General features: G+C 36.7%; 1 non-coding gene across 1 annotated transcript; it reads right to left on the reverse strand.

Annotated features, from left to right (window-relative positions):
• Positions 1-14,418: 14,418 nt before the first annotated feature.
• On the reverse strand, positions 14,419-14,525 carry LOC111761451 (U6 spliceosomal RNA). The gene has a single exon (XR_002794815.1). It is a non-coding gene; the product is annotated as a U6 spliceosomal RNA (small nuclear RNA).
• Positions 14,526-15,209: the final 684 nt, after the last annotated feature.

Below are 15,209 nucleotides of genomic sequence, written 5' to 3' on the forward strand. Positions count from 1 at the left end.
GTGCAGCAGTGCTCCAAGACGTATTCATCAAATGCAATAGATGTGCCATGGCAATGAAAGTTTGTTGATGTGGGAGGAGTGGGGGGATGACGGGGTGTTGTTTATGTGGAAATGTCCTATATTTTTTAAGATAACATTTTTTGTGATCTATGTATCTTCAAAAAATACAATAAAAATGAAAAAAAAAGAAAGACATGATGGATGAGATTAAAAATACATTAGGGACATATAAGAGCAGATTTTTTTTTCTCTCCCCTTCCCCCGTCCCCACCCCTACTGTCTGTTCTCTTGTGTCTGTTTGCTGCGCCTTCTTTGTCCGCCTCTGTTGCCGTCAGCAGCATGGGAATCTGTGTTTCTTTTTCTTGTGTCATCTTGCTGTGTCAGCTCTCCGTGTGTGCGGCACCATTCCTGGGCAGGCTGCACTTCTTTCGCACTGGGCGGCTCTCCTTACGGGTGCACTCCTTGCGCGTGGGGCTCCCCTACGCGGGTGACACCCCTGTGTGGTGCAGCACTCCTTGCGTGCATGAGCGCTGCGCATGGGCCAGCTCCACACTGGTCAAGGAGGCCCGGGGTTTGAACCGTGGACCTCTCATGTGGTAGACGGACGCCCTAACCACTGGGCCAAGTCCACCGCCCTATAAGAGCAGATTTGAATAGCTTGAAGACAGAACTGTGACTTCAAAGACAGAACATCTGAACTGAAAAAGAGAGGAAAACAGAAAGAGAAGACAGTGGAAAAAATGGGAGAGTCTCAGGGAATCGATGACAATGTGAAATGCACAAACATTCACGTTATTTGTGTCCCAGGAGAAGAAAATGGAAAGGGGGCAGAAAGAAATAATGACCAAAAATTTCCCACCCTTATAAAGGACATAAACATCAATATCCAGAAGGACAAAAATATGCACCCCAGACATTATAAATCTGAATAGACCTACCCCGAGACACCTACTATTCAGAATGACAAATACCAAAGATAAAGAGAGGATTCTGAAAGCAGCAAGGGAAAAGGAAAGCATCGCATTCACAGGAACCTCAGTAAGATTAAGTGCCAACCTCTCATCAGAAACCATAGAGGAGAGAAGAAAGTGGTCACGTGTTTAAGGTACTGAAAAAGAAAAACTATCAGCTAAAAATTCTGAAACTGGCAAAGCTGTCATTTAAAGGAAAAAACAAGGGCGAGTCATTTGGAGAAGAGTTTAGAAATGAAGATTATTAGGAAGGGTAAACTAAAGAATAAGACTACAGACAATAAAACAATATGAGAACAGAGAGCCGAAGGCCAAAATGGATGAAGCAAGTAATGCCTTTACAGTAATAACACTGAGTGCTAATGGACTGAACTCCCCAATCAAAAGACATAGACTGATAGAATGGATTAAAAAAATGAGTTGTCAATATGTTGTCTACAAGAGACCCACCTCAGACATAAGGACACAATTAGGTTAAAAGTAAAAGGTTGGAAAAAGGTATTCCATGCAGATAGTAACCAAAAAAGAGCTGGAGTAGACCAGATAAATGTAGAATAACCACATCATAGTATGTGAACAGTAATTACTCAGTGCAACTGGCTAATTATTCCTATGATCAGTATTCTGTAACTTTTTCATATAAAATAAACACTTGCTTTTAATTGAGGAGGGCTGGAAAAGAGATATATTTTTGGATACTTCATTTTTCTTTAACCCTTTCTTATTCATACTCTTTAAAATAATCTATCTGGATCAATAATGATTTATCATGACTACTGCTGAACAAGATTTTGAGTTTTTCTGCCTCATAAAATTATTTGTGGGCAAATTGTTATCTGCTATGGTTCATTCCAATAAGATGTTAAAAATTCTCAAATACTAATTTTGTTATCTAGAAGGAAGTATGACCTAAATGGAAATTAAGTAACTAAACCAATCATTTATTTCATTCTTAGAGATTATTATGTCCAATAGTTAGAAATGTAACTAAAAACTAAAAAAAGTCCTTTAGGGATATCTTAAAGTAATAAAGTGACTTTTTCATATAAATAGTTTTAAAAGATATGTAAGTTTTTCACTCAAACCGTGACATACAAAAAGTTTATTATAAAGTAACCTATGTGTCAAATAGTCCCCAAGTAGGAGCCACAGCATTTATCTTTTTCTAATTTCTATTTATTTTACAATTTAACAATAAAGAACTTCTTAGTAGCTAAGAAGAAAGCCATTTATTATACATTTTGGATAGATCATATGGTATCAGAATATTTCTCAATAAAAGTTTTTAATAAATAAATAAATAATAATTTAAGAACAGCTATGTACAGCATGGGAAACAGAGAGATTGAGAGGTGAGGAATTCTGTTTGTTTTTATTATTTAAATTATTGAAATATTGAAAATGCTTTAATAATGATTGATGTAATGAACACACAACTATGTGATTATATCAAATACCATTGATTACACACTTTGGATGAATTGTATGCTTTATTAATATGCATCAATAAAATTGGTTTGTTTAAAAAAAAAGTATACCTGAAGCCTTCCTTTTTCCTTTTATTTATTTTTTTCTTATAAAGGTTTCCCACTTCCTTTCCTGCTTTTGAGTTTCAGGCACACTTTAGTGATGGAGGCTGATTTCCTTATTAGAGTAAGCTTGCTTGTTTTCGTTTGGGTGGTCTGCCTTTGTTTCTGTAAGATATGGTAAGTCTGTGTTTAACCTTGTAAGAAATTTTCAGTCTTCTTCCCAAATTGGACTTATTATTGTTTATTTTCACCAGCAACACATGAGAGTACCACTTGTTCTGCCTTACCAACACAATGGAGATGTCAGCCTTTTTATTTAAACGAATCTATTTTATTGATAAATGTTAGTAAAGTATAAACCCATTCAAAGTGTACAATCAATGGTATCTGATAAAATCACAGAGTTGTACATTCATCACTTTAATCATTTTAGAGCCTTTTTATTATACCAATAATAATAAACAACAATAATAATAAACAACAAACAAATAAACAAAACTCATCACCTTTCAATCTCTCTATGCTTCCCTTCCTGTACATAGCTGTTACTGTTTCCTTCTCTATAGTATATTTGTATTTACATTTTATAACAGCAGTCTTATATATTCAATATACATAAAATATTCATATTTTATATGAGATTTCACTAGGTTACATTTTTTAGCTTCCTTCTAGTAATATATATAACCTTAGACTTACCCTTTCAACCATCATCATACATATATAATAACTCTGCTAATTACAAACACTATGATGTGCTCTCACAATTTCTATTCATTTTCTAAGATTTGCAAACAAACTTTTTTACCAATTCTTCCCATTGTCTACCCTCAATCTATTTTCTGGTAACCTGTACTGTAATTATTAACTCCATGAGTTTACAAAATAGATTTAGTTCATAATAGGACAATCATATAGCATTTATCCTTTAGTGTCTGGCTTGCTTCACTTAACATAATATCCTCCAGGTTCATCCATGTTATCATATGATTCACAACTTCATTTCTTGTTACCATTGCATAATATTTCACAGTGTGTATGTACCACAATTTTTTTGTGCATTCATCTGGGTTGTTTCCAACTTTTGGCAATCATGAACAACACTGCTTTGAGCAACAGTGTGCAGAAGTCTCTTTATGTCACTGCTCTTGGTTCTTCTGGGTATATACTTAATAATGGTCTTGTTGGGCCACATGATAAGTCTGTATCAAACTTCCTGAGAAACTGCCAAACAGTCCTCCACAGTGGCTATACCATTCTACAACAACAACCAACACCGAATAAGCATGCCTATCTCTCCACATCCTCTCCAACACTTACACTTTTCCAACTTTTGAATAGTGGTCAGTATAATAGGCATGAAAAGACACATCTTTGTAGTTTTAATTTGCATTTCCCTAATTGTTAGTGATGTTGAACCTTTTTCATATGTTTCTTCATCATTTTTATTTCTTCTTTGGACAATTGTCTTTTTAATACTTTTGTCCATTTTTTAATAGGGTAGTTTGCCTTTTTATATATCATGGATATTAAACCCTTATGGGACATTTGATTGCCAAATATTATCTCCCATTGAGTCAATGGCCTTTTCAACCTTTAACAAAGTACTTTGAGATGCAAAAGGGTTGGATTTTGAGGAGGTCTCATTTGTCTATTTTTTTCTTTTAGTACTTGTGCATTTGGTGTTTGGTTTAAGAAACTACTACCTACCACAAGATTTGAAGATGTTTCCTATATTTTTTCTAGGAATTTTATGGTTGTCACTTCTATATTTAGGTTGCTGATCTATTTTGACTTAATTTTTATATAAGGTATGAGATAGGGGATCTCTTTCTTTCTTTTGGATATGGCTACCAGTTCTCCAAGCACCATTTATTGAATAGGCTGTTCTGGCCCAGCTAGGTGAACTTGATAGCCTTGTCAAAATCGTAAAATAAATAGAAAAATAGATTGAAAGAAATTACGAATTTTAAAAGAGAGTGCAAGTCTGGTTAGATTTAATGCAATCAATTATAAAAAATAGATAGCATAGCAATAAACACTTATAAATATAAATAATTCAAATATAATAGAAATTAATTATAATAATTTTAATTTTTAATTAAGATATTTATGGCTATTTGGCACCCTTTACCCTTCCAAATAAATTTGATAATTGGCTTTTTTATTTCTGCAAAAAAAAGCTTTGGGGATTTTATTGGAATTGGTTTTAATCTATAAATCAGTTTGGGCAGAAGTGACTTTTTTTTTTTTTCCATTGGCAAAAATTTACTTTCAAGAAGTTAGTTAAAATTTTTAGTTTTATTTTTTAAACAATACACTAAAAACAAATAGTATTAAAAGATTAAGTTTAAATAATATGTATATACACATTTAGTGGGTTTTATTTTTCAGACAAAATACTGAAACAAATAATGAGTTTAGGAAAAAATATGACTTCATACCATAATAATAGTTTAAATTTATAATTTCTTCAAAGGAAGTGATTCACGTGTAGTAACAGTAAACTAGTGACCTAGTATAATTTGTTTTCTAATTAAATCCACTTTTGTGGCTGAAATACATGAAAAAACTAATTTAAGATATTTATGTAGAAATAGCTTAGTCTGTACACAGCAAGGTTTTTGTTTTAAAGTAATAGATTTCTAGGAGTCAGTGTATATTTAATACTCTTCTGCCTTAGGAAAACAAAAGTCTAGGTTAAGTGTTAAGATTTATCACTTTGACACTGTCCTTATCTCATAATGTAGGATTTTAAAATGGGCATTACCAGTTTGGGGAACATAAATCAAGCTTTAGTCTCCCTAAACTAAAAAAAGTCCTTCAGGGATATCTTAAAGTAATAAAGTGACTTTTTCATATAAATAGTTTTAAAAGATATGTAAGTTTTTCTCTCAAACTGTGATATACAAAAAGTTTATTATAAAGTAACCTATGTGTCAAATAGTCCCCAAGTAGGAGCCACAGCATTTATCTTTTTCTAATTTCTTTGGTACTCCCATTGTTTAGAACACTATTTAAGCACCATGCTTATCTAAGCCTTTCTCATTTGTTAAAAAAAAAAAACAAACATCATGACAAGGCAAATAAACTAGTTAAAAAACAGATTAAAGTTAACATTTGTGAAAATTCAAGTTTTATGACAGCCTGCTAAAGCAGCTGTAGGTAGTCACAAAAAAACCTTTGTAAACAAGTTTAAATTTTATTTTCAAGAGCCAAATTGCGCTAGTCAAAAGTGCATGAATTTTGAGAATCTAAAAGCCAGATTCAAAAAGTATTATATCATTTAATTTACCTTTTAGGGTAGCACATATCTAATCCAAAATCCCAATGATAAAATTCCTAGTTTATCAAGATAAACATAGTAACACGGGATTGAAAAAAAGAACAAGTTACTATGGCACAAATCATCGCTGGCATCTAGCCAGTTACCTTGGGAATGAAGTCATCTTTGTAAACAAGTCTTGCTGTTTCTTTAATAGCTAACAGGAGTTAAACATACCTCTCCATGAGTGCCAATTTTAAGTGGCTTTTTAACCAAAGAAAAGGAATATTACCTCTGAAATTGACAAGGACATTCACAGCAATGTTTGGTGTAAAATTTTAGTAGTACAAGTGTATGAAATTTTGCCTGATACAAGGTTACTTTCAATTTCATTGCATAGTCAACCTCTTTAGTGTTCCCCCCCCCTCCTTTTTTTTTTTTTGGTGTTTAGAAGTGACGTCTTAGTGATATTCCAACCCATGAACATGGAGTGTCCTTCCATTTATTTCCTTCTTTGGTTTCTTTTACAGTATTTTATAGTTTTCTGAATACAGATTTTAATGTCCTTGGTTAATTTTATCCCTAAATATTCGATTCTTTTAGTTGCTATTATAAATAGAATATTTTTTCTAATTTTCTCCTTAGATTGCACATAAATAGTGCATAGAAATGCTTTTGATTTTTGCATAATAATTTTGTATCCCACCACTTGCTGAATTCATCTATTAACTCTAGTGGCTTTCTTGTGGATTTTTCAGAATTTTCTAGATATAGGACCTTGTCATCTGTGAATAGTGCAAGTTTTACTTCTTCCTTTCATATTTGGATGACTTTTATTTCTTTATCTAACCTAATTGCTCTAGCTATAACTTCTAGCACAATTTTGAATTACAGTGGTGATAGTGGGCATCATTCTCTTGTTCCTTAGATCAGCAAGAAATATTTATCTTTCACCATTCAGTACAATGCTAGCTATAGAGTTTACATCTATTCACTTATTGAGAAAACTCCCTTTTATTCCTTTCTTTTGGTGTTTTTTTTTTAATCAAGAAAGGATGATACATTTTTGTCAAATGCATTTTCTGCATTAATAGAGAGGATCATGTGATTTTTCTTCTTCAGTTTATCAATGTGGTTTATTATATTAACTGATTTTCTTGTGTTGAAGCACCCTTTCATACTTGGGATAAAACCCACTTGATAGCAGTGTTTGATTCTTTTAGAGTGCTTTTGGATTCAGTTTGTAAGTATTTTGTTGAAGATTTTTCCATCTACATTCATTAGAAATATTGATCTGTAGTTTTATTTTTCATTGTATCTTTATCTGGTTTTGGTGTTAGGTTGATGTCGGCATCACAGAATAAGTTTGTTAGTGTTCTGTCCTGTTCAATTTTTTGGAAGAGTTTGAGCAAGATCGGTATTAGATCGTCTTTGAATGATTAGTAGAATTCACCTGTGAAGCCATCTGGTCCTGGGCTTTTCATATTTGGGCGGTTTTTGTTTCAGTCTTTTCATTGTGACTGGTTTGTTGAGGTATTCTTTTTTCTTCTAGGGTCAGTTTTGGTGGTTCCTGTAGTTCTAGGAATTTGTCCATCTCATCTAGGTTGTCAACTTTTTTGGCATACGGTTGTTCATAGTATCCTCTTATGACCTGCTCTTTGGGGTGCAGTGCTCTGTTGATGTCTGTTAGATGTAGTATGTTTATCATATTATTCTAGCTTTCTGTTTCTTTATTTATCCTCTCTCCAGATATTTTACCTAATACTGAGAGTGGTGTACTATGTCTCCAAATATTATCACAGAGACATCTATGTCTCAATTCAGTTTTGCCTCATGTGTGCATCATGTAACTTGGGGAACTCAGGTAAGGTAAATAAATAATTACTATTATTATTTATTCTTGGTGCATTGTCCCTTTTATTAATATATGATGACCTCCTTCATCTCTTATAACAGTTTTACATTTAAAATCTATTTTGTCCCATATTAGTTTCGCTACTCCAGCTCTTTTTTGGTTACTTTTTCCAACCTTTCACTTTCAACCTGGTTGTGTCATAACATCTGAGGTGAGTCTCTTGAAGACAGCATATAGATGAATCATATTTTTTTTAATCCATTCTATCCATCTGTGTCTTTTGACTGGTGAATTCAAACCATTAACATTCAATGTTATTGCTGTAAAGGCATTGCTTACTTTCTCAACTCTGTCCTTCATCTTTCTGTTATCATATCTTACTATTGTGTATCTTTTTACCCCTCCTAGAAACCTTCATTTTTACCCCTCCTAGAAATCTTCATTTCTACACTCTTCTCCAAGTCTCCCATCCTTGTTTTATCCTTTTAGGCTGCAGCACTCCTCTTAGTATCTCTTATAATTCTGGTCTTTTTTTTTTTTATCTCTCCCCTTCCCCCTCACCCCAGTTGTCTGTTCTCTGTGTCTATTTGCTGTGTCTTCTTTGTCCACTTCTGTTGTTGTCAGCAGCATGGGAATCTGTGTTTCTTTTTGTTGCATCATCTTGTGTCAACTCTCCGTGTGTGGGAGGCCATTCCTGGGCAGGCTGCACTTTCTTTCGTGCTGGGCGGCTCTCCTTACGGGGTGCACTCCTTGCGCGAGGGGCTCCCCTACACTGGAGACACCCCTGTGTGGCAGGGCACTCCTTGTGCACATCAGCACTGCACATGGGCCAGCTCCACACGGGCTAAGGAAGCCCTGGGTTTGAACCACGGACCTCCCATGTGGTAGATGGTCGCCCTAACCACTGGGCCAAGTCTGCCGCCATGATTCTTGTCTTTTGGTAACATATTCTATCAGTTTTTGTTTGTCTGTGAAGATATTGAACTCCCCCTCATTTGTGAAGGACAGTTTTACTGGGTACAGAATTCTTGGCTGGAAGTTTTTCTCTTTCAGTACCTTAAATACATCTGCCATTTTGAATGATTTGTGATCAATTTTTTCTTTTTTAATTTTCTTATTCTAAAATTAAGGTATTCTTTGACTCAACATGTCTCATTGAAATTTTATAATAATTCATCCCAGAGCATGCCAGAAGGCATATGATGTCCCAAATTGGCTGTTAAGTATTATCACCCCTACAGTCCATGATGGTTTCAAGTTTGGTCAATGATGAAATGGGCCATCTGCTGTACAATGAATGCCCTGAAATTGTAGATCATACCCTGTGCCTCCAGAAAACACTATAGTTTCTCTGAGACCCTCCCAGCTGCTTTTGACTGAGATGTTAACCTTAGACTTATACTCATCAAATGACGTTCTTTATTTATTTCACTTACCGTCTTTTAAAAATACACATAATTTTGAGAAGAGAAACATTGTGTTTATCAGAATACTCAGAGTAGTGAAAGTATTTGGAAGCAATGCTTTGATAATTCGGCTGTGGTGCAGGGCTAAGAAGCCAAGTATGGCCACTGCATTGCCTTCTTAGGAGGTAGGTGCCATCAAAAACCAACTGCTGGGCATTTGAAAAAAAGTGACGTTTTCTGCATAAAGGAGGACAGAACATCACATATCTGGGCATTCTATGAGGGCAGAGGGTTGTGAAGAATGGCATGTGGGTGGGGTGGCAGATGATTTGGGGAGAATATGATTGACAGAGAGATGCACCTCCAAGAATTCACCTTGAGAGAGGGCTTCCTGCCCAGGTGCAAGGATTGTGAACAACAGACATTCAAGAATATTTCCTCAGTCTGCTGAGCTGCATGGAGCTGCCTCACCCCATACCCACTGTCCTGGGGCACTGGCCACTGAGTGAGGCAGTACATCATGGCCCAGCCACTATTTGCTACAGAGCTCCTGGCAGGTTGGCTGAGGCTTTGTTGGACCTGGAACACAGTCCAACTTCTTTTTCTGCTCATATTTGCTACCTACCACCTCCCCATTTCTTTCACAGATATTGATCCTCAATAAATAATGGTATCCCAAATGCCATATCATCTCATTCTGGAGAAACAAAACTGTGACAGGGAGAATATTAAATAGATCTGCAAATGTCTTTTCCCCTCAAGCTCCCTAAACCACCCAAATTTGTCAAATGAGAATTTTAAACATAATAAACAATGAGAACACTTTACTACATCAATTCTATCACAGCTTCCCACTCAGCTCCTTCACATTCTAACGTTTTGGTCAATGACCTGTTCTTATTTCGGACAGCTAAATGAGGGATGCATTCTCTCTTTGAAAGAGGAATTCTGTGCAGGCATCAGAGCCGGGGGTGAGTGGACCAGCCAGCTCTGTTACTAACTTTGATCATTGACCACCAATGTTTCCAGACCATCTCCTTTGACTCTGTCATAAACTGTTTTATAAGTCTGTGTCACATTTGGTGCCACTGATATCCTTTTCACATTTTGTTTTAACATGCTTGTTGACTACGATTAAGGAAAGCTCAGGGAGATGAGAGGAGAGGACACCAAACAAGAAACCATGTTTCCTGTCTATGATCCATGAGTTTATGTAAAATGTCTCCAGGATGATGGCTAGTGCTCAGTTATCTTATTGCTAGTACCTATCTGTGTCAGCCTAGAGCAGTACCATAGGAGGAGAGGAATGCAAGTCATGAGTAAGGTCTACATGGTGTTTTGAGCATCAACCCCAAATAGACATGTATCCTGCCATGTTGTACTTACAACACAGAGATAAACCATAATTGACAAAGGAGACAGAAACTTAGCAAAGAGCTCTGATCAGGGGATAATAAGGTCCAAACCCCATATAATAAGGATCTGAAAGAAGGATATTTAATGCTAACTAATGAATCACATTTAAATTAGAAGGATTTTCTCCAAGATTAATTTTTTAAATTCCCAAGCCATTGCTTAAGATATGTGACAATATGGAGATGGCCTTTGTTGTGGATGAAATGTATTCCCCCAAAATATATGTTCAAGTCTTATCAGCACCTCAGAATGTGACCTTATTTGGAAATAGAGTCCTAGCAGATGTAATCAAGTTTAGGTGAGGTCATACTACTTTAGGGAGGGTTTCATTCCAATATGAGAGGTGTATTAATCAGAATTCTCTAGGGATACAGACAAGAGACATCTGTAAATAGTATGACATTTTATAAAATTATCACATGTGACTATGGGGATGCACAAGCCCAAATTCCATAGGACAGGCTGCAAGCCAGAGACTCAGATGAAGGTCCTTGTTGAATTCTCCAGGAAACTCTGGCTATCTGAACTACAGATGGGGATTGTCTTGCTGAATGCTGAAATCCTTTCTCCTTTTAAGGCCTTCAACAGATTGGATAAGATGTCATTCATTGCTGATGGCAATCTCCTCAATTAATTGTGGATGTAACCAGCCATATATGCAATCATCTTATACATGTTTAAAGTCCATGAAATGTCATTGTATTACAATTAGCCCAGGGCTTGCTTGACCAAAAATATATGCATCATTACCTGGCCAGGTTCACACAGGTTAACCATCTCAGCCCACCCCTTGTCAGCCTGGCAGCCATACACATCATCTTAAACCATACTTAGTCTCTAAATAAAAATAGTAAAAGACACATACATATTTCCACATAACAGTACTCAACTGTCCTGTATACAACCAGAAATGTACAAAACCCCTCCAGAATAGGGTGTAATTCCTTGGGTAATATTTACTCTTAAACTTGACATCCTTAAATACTATGACCTGAAACTAATACAACTTGTGCCACATGATAAGGGGAAAGGACAGGGAAGAAAAACACTCATTTTGTGTACATATACAAACATACTCATGCATGACAAGGTAATGAAGAAATATTTATGACCACTACAGCCCTCATTTCTGTAACTGGTCATGTGGTTGAAGTTCATATCTATCACTACCTTCTTCCAATATCCATTTCATGTTCCCTTTGCCCTCAGCAAGCACCTCAGTTGGTTGTGGTTCTTTGCCTGGTGGGGTGACCCAAACTTTCATTCCTGAAGAGTCTGGGCTATTGTTAGTTCTGCCTGGATTGTGTTGCTGCAATTTTCCACTGACTTTAATCACAGGGCATTGCAGTACTAAGAGATGCCCAGGAGGTCTCCTGTATTCCAGGCAAATTATTGTTAATCTCCATTGTGTAGGTGTGGTCCTATTTCCCCTTCATAATCAGGATCAGTCAGCCCAGCCAGTAATTCTCTTCTTTGCCTGTTGATTCAGAGATTTAAGTAGCCCAAGTAGCCAGATGACAGTTTTAACTTCCAGTTCAATGGAATTATTGTTGTGCTCCCTGATGGAAGCACTCCCCATTTTGGAAGTAAGACCTGTACACAAACAGAGCTTAAGATTTCAGGGACAGAAAGTAAAAGTTTTCCTAGTGAATCGATCACTAGAAGTAAAGTGAGTGATGTCACTCCCATTTCCATCCCTTGTTTTCAGGGCCTGTGAATGCTGGTTATGGGAGAAACAGCACTACAGAGTTGACTTTGATTTAGAGCATGCACAGCCTCCTGGAGAACATTGCCCCAGCCCTGCAAGGTATTGCCACCTAGTTGGCACCATAATTTAGTCTTCAACAGGTTGTTAGACTGTTCAATCAATCCAGCTGCTTCAGGATAATGGGGAACAAGGTAAGACCAGTGAATTCTAAGAGCATGTACCCATTCTTTCACATCATTTGCTGTGATATAGGTTTCTTTATCAGAAGCAATGCTGTGTGGAATACCATGGCAGTGGATAAGACATTCAGTAAGTCAATGGGTGGTAGTTTTGGAAGAAAATTTGCATACAGGAAAAGCAAACCCATATCTAGAGTCTACGCCAGCTAGAACAATTGTTGTCCTTTCCCAAGATGGAAGTGGTCCAATGTAATCAACCTTGTTAAATTTAGGATAATTCACAGTCATCCTCCAAGATCCATTGTTTCCTGCACAGATGAAATAGGAGAGTTGAATGGGGATGTGGTGGGAATCACCACCCTTCAATCCTTCAAATCTGTAATGGTGGCGTTGATCTCTGCAATCCCTCCAGGTATTCATTATTGCTTTTGTGGTTTTTTGTTGTTGTTGTTGTTTTATTTTTTTTAATTCATTTTTTTAAAATATTACATTCAAAAAATATGAGGTCCCCATTCACCCCAACCACCCCCACCCCACCACTCCCCCCACAGCAACACTCTTTTGATTTACTATTTTAGTAGGTAAGGACAGTTCAAATAGCTTACATTTGGCCTTTCCTACCTTCCCTCCGAAAGTCAGGGATCTAATGTGGGAACTCTGCCAATTGCTGAGTATGTCAACTCCAAACATGCATTCTGGAACTGGGGAAATAATCACGTAATAGGCCCAAGGATCCACTGGACCCACTGTGTCATAGATCTGAGCTAAAACACCATCAATCACTTGAAGTCCACAAACCCCGATTCTGTCTAGTAGACCACAGTGATATTTTGGGTCTCCTGGAATTAATGTCACTTTTGAACCAGTGTCTAAGAACTCCTGAAACATCTGACAATTTCCCTTTCTCCAATGCACAATTATCCTGGTGATAGGCCATAAGTCTCTTAGATCTCTTGGGGAAACCTGAGAAGATTAACAGTATAAATTTTGGTAGTATAGCAGGATCCTTCCCCAAGGGGACCTGGCTTTCACCTCATTCAAGAGGCTCTGGGTCTGTAAACTGTCTCAAGTTGGGAATTGTTTAAGGGGCTGTAGCAATTTGATATTATCTATGAATTCAAAAATAAAGAGATATTGATTATGTTTATAAACTGGTCTGTTCCTCTGGGCATGATAACTTTTGATTGTATTAAATTCAAAGGCTCTTAAATTTATTGACTAAATAAAGATTAGGGCTTTGTTTTGACCTTGTCATTAGGGAGTGGCCCAGGATTGAGTCCCTGCCCCCTGCTATATAAATAGATGCTCACTCATTTGAGCCAGAAATAAAACAGCCCTGCAGCCTACAGCTGAGATCAGAAGAAACTGGTCCACGTAGTCTTAGGGGAAAGGGTAGGCTGAACTCTCACAGATATTAGCAGCCATTTTGTTTCAACATGTGGCAACAGACATTTGGTGAGGAAGAATCTCTTAAGTAACCTTGAGTTGTGCTCTTTGGGGCCTTGTAACTGTAAGCTTCTACCTCAAATAAATACCCTTTATAAAAACCAACTGATTTCTGGTATTTTGCTTCAGTACCCCTTTGGTTGGTTAATACAAGACATGTCCGTTGAATCTAATGAAATCAAAGTGTATCTGTAGCAGTTTGATATAGTTATGAATTCCAAAAATGATCTTGGATTATGTTTGTAATCTGTTCTATTACTGGGTATGATTGAGTTATGATTACTGCTTTGATTGGGCCACGTCATTAGAGTATTGAGATAAAAGATAAAAGGCATGGTGAAGCTAAAAGATAAAAGATAAAAGGTGTGGTGAAGAACAGAGTTGAGGGCTTTTAATGTTGGAGTTTTGATTTTGGTGTTTGATGCTGAAGACTGGAGCACTGAGAAGTCAGCATGCAGAGGAAAGAGAAGGCAGCCCCAGGAAGGAAGGAACCTTGAAGCCAGAGTAAAGCAAGTCCCAGGAACATAGGAACTCAGGAAGCCTGAACCCTCACAGATGTCAGCAGCCATCTTGCTCCAAATAGACTTTGAGGGAAGTAATTTATGCTTTTTTTTTGTCTTTATTTTTTTTTTAATGTTACATTAAAAATATGGAATGCTTCACGAATTTGCATGTCATCCTTGCACAGGAGCCATGCTAATCTTCTCTGTATCATTCCAATTTTAGTATATGTGCTGCTGAAGTGAGCACAATAATTTATGCTTTATGGCCTGGTATTTGTAAACTCCTACCCCAAATAAATACCCTTTATAAGAACCAACCAATGCTGGAATGGTTTTATAAATGGGTAAGGGGTAGTTTTTGGAGCAATTGTGAGATGCTTGGAAGAAAAAACCTGCAGTGCTTTGAAGAGACTGTTGATAGCAATATGGATGCTAAAGAGACTTTTTATGATGCCTTAGAAATAAATGATGAAACTATTATTGGAAACCAGAGGAAAGGTGATCAACGTTTTAAAGTTGCAGAGAACTTAGCAAGATTAACTCCTGGTGTTTTATGGAAGCCAGAATTTGAAAATAGTGAGCTGGGCATTTGGCTGAAGAAATTTCCAAAATAAGCCAAGAGAATACAGTTTGGCTTCTGCTTTCAGCTTATAGCAAAAGGCTATACAACAGAGATATTCTGAGGACTGAACTGTCAGGCATAAAGAAAACAGAAACTAATTCCAAGCCTCTGGAAACCAAGTTCCCAGATGGAAATGCCCCATTGGAGGACTTAACTAAACTTGGAACTTGTAAATCAGGAGTGAAGATGCAGTTACTGGGAAGACTTGTGTTAAGTCTTACTCTCTGATGGCTTGGCCCCCTCCTTCTTGCATGCTAAGCCAACAAGGTTTTTGAGAGAGCTGTATGAGCAAAACCACTGTCAGCTTGG

The sequence above is a fragment of the Dasypus novemcinctus genome, chromosome 2 (assembly GCF_030445035.2).
Source record: "Dasypus novemcinctus isolate mDasNov1 chromosome 2, mDasNov1.1.hap2, whole genome shotgun sequence".
Taxonomy (NCBI): Eukaryota; Metazoa; Chordata; class Mammalia; order Cingulata; family Dasypodidae; genus Dasypus; species Dasypus novemcinctus.